Consider the following 651-nt stretch of genomic DNA (forward strand, 5'->3'; position numbering starts at 1 on the left):
ATATATATATATATATATATATATATATATATATATATATATATGCACATCTACATATAAAATAAATGCATGTATATAAGGATAGTAAAGCATGTCCATCAGAGATGTGTTAAGCAGTGGTCAAAGATGTACAAAAATGCCTGAACATGATGTTTATAGCAACAGACTGAATAAAAGTGTTATTTACAAATTCCAATCCTTATTTAAAAAAAAAATAAGCTATCATGTTATTGTTTTAGCTTGTGGACAACCGTACTATTTGCCTTCTGCTACAGAAGTTCATGTGGTATACAGGGGAGGGAAAGGCCATAAGGCTCAGTGAAGTGCCATAACATGGCATTGTTGGATTAGCACTGAGAAGCAAGATGCATTTCTACTTCTCTTACGCTAAAGTTCTAAAAATCTATCCCAAGAGCACGTCCTACAGTGTAATTCTTCTCTCCATGTAATGCCTGAGGAGACTGTGTAAGCTGTACTGAAAAGGGGGACCTGAGGTTAAATACCTGCTAAGTTGTCTATCCCCATTTAAAGAGATCCCAAAATGATGAATTAAGATTTCAAGCAAGCAGTAAGCTTTGCTCATGGTGGTCTGTGCATGCCACTGTAGCACACAGCTTTGGTTTGACATCACAAAAGAGAACAGGTAAGATC

The sequence above is a fragment of the Centrocercus urophasianus genome, unplaced genomic scaffold, assembly GCF_019232065.1.
Source record: "Centrocercus urophasianus isolate 14NV4802_14NV808 unplaced genomic scaffold, USGS_Curo_1.0 seq_12, whole genome shotgun sequence".
NCBI classification, from domain to species: Eukaryota; Metazoa; Chordata; class Aves; order Galliformes; family Phasianidae; genus Centrocercus; species Centrocercus urophasianus.